Source organism: Elephantulus edwardii, unplaced genomic scaffold, assembly GCF_000299155.1.
Source record: "Elephantulus edwardii isolate Elephantulus edwardi_28Jun2011 unplaced genomic scaffold, EleEdw1.0 scaffold00039, whole genome shotgun sequence".
Lineage (NCBI taxonomy): Eukaryota > Metazoa > Chordata > Mammalia > Macroscelidea > Macroscelididae > Elephantulus > Elephantulus edwardii.
The window spans coordinates 14,823,913-14,825,716 of NW_006399789.1; positions in this window are offsets into that span (position 1 = coordinate 14,823,913).

Here is a 1,804-nt window from a genome sequence, read left to right on the forward strand (position 1 = left end):
CCAAAATCTCTGTAGATGTTCATTGAAATGAAAAATAAATACATTTAAAAAAAATATTAATAAAATTTAATTTAAAAAAAGAAATGAGAAAATGTGCCCTGTTCATGGATAGGAAGATTCAATATGGTGAAAATTACAATCCTACCAAAAGCAATCTACATTTTCAATACAACCCCAATCCAGATACCAAATTCATTTTTCAAGATTAAAAGGGAAATTATGAAATTTATTTGGAGAGACAAGAGAGCCCGAGTAAGCAAAACACTTCTGAAAAACAAAGATGAGGTTGGAGGCATAGTACTCCCTGACCTCAAAGCCTACTACACAGCAGTGGTAACCAAAACAACTTGGTACTGATACAATGACAGGCACATTGAACAATGGAACAGAATTGAGAACCCAGACACAGACCCAGCTATCTATGGTCAACTGATATTTGAAAAGGACATCAAAGCTATCAAATGGGGAAATGATAACCTCTTCAGAAAATGGTGCTGGCAGAACTCGACTTTCACCTGCAGAAAGCTGAAACAGGATCCATATCTCACACCATACACAAAAATCAACTCAAGGTGGATCAGAAACCTGAGGGTAAAGCCCAAACCATCGTGTTCTTAAGAGACAAATTGGTATCAAACTTAGAAGTGCTAGTCCAAGGTTTAAAGAGACTGCCAAATACAACCAGAAATGCACAATCTAAAGAGGGTAAAACTGATGCATGGGACCTTCTGATGATTAAATATCTAATCTGTGTGATTTTGAACTATCTTTGAAAGGTTTCTCCTTTAAAAAAAAGACACTGATACTTTGATGCTATGAAATATAAATAAGTAATGCTAAAATAATTCAAAAGGTTGATTTGTTATATGTCATTGAAGTAACTGCAGCTCACAGTGACCCTATTAACAACCAATCTGAACCCTGCCCTATCTCATGCCTTACTCACCTTCTCTTACATACTTGAGCCCATTGTTACAGCCAAGTGCTAATTACCAAGTAGTATTATTGCACTGAGCAGTACACACTCACCCAGTGCAAGGAAGAATGAGTAGGTGCTAAGGACATGCTGTCAGTGATTCAGGCTCGTTGTATTACCTTCAGAATTCATAATACTGTTTATTATTGCAGATATTTATGCTGCTTTATCATAGCTTAATTCTCAATGAAATTGTTCCATTAACAAGAATTTCTGAGAGTTTTTTTTTGTTTCCTCTGTTCTTGAATTAATTGGCTACCAAGTCAATCAAGAAGCAAATACCCACAAACTTTTCAACATATCACTGTCTCACTTCTAATTCCAGAAGGAAAACTAACAATTCAAATGCCACAGAGAAGATCATGAAACCATGTCTTAAAGTGACAGAGATTCAAAGGAGAAGGCAGAACACTGAGTTATGTGCACAAAAGCCTCTGACTACACACTGGTGCTCAGATATTCATGAGGGGATAAATTCATAGTGAACAGACCTACAGCATGATCAGTAGTTGTAGGATTCTGGACAGGGGAGAGAGGATGCACAGCATTGCTATTCCTGTGCTATTACAATCCACACACTAAAATTAGAATCAGATTAGTTACCAAAAGGCAGAAGAAAAGTAAAAAAAGTCCCAAACACTTAATCTGCTATTTCAGGAGGCTGGACTTTAGGTGGAGGAAGGTGCCATCATGATTGGAAGAAGACTCAGCAATAACTTATGCAGATGACACAACCCTGCTTGCTGAAACTGAGAAGGATCTGAAGTGCAGAAGGTGAAGGACGGCAGCCTTCAATATGGATTGAAGCTCAACATCAAGAAAACAAAG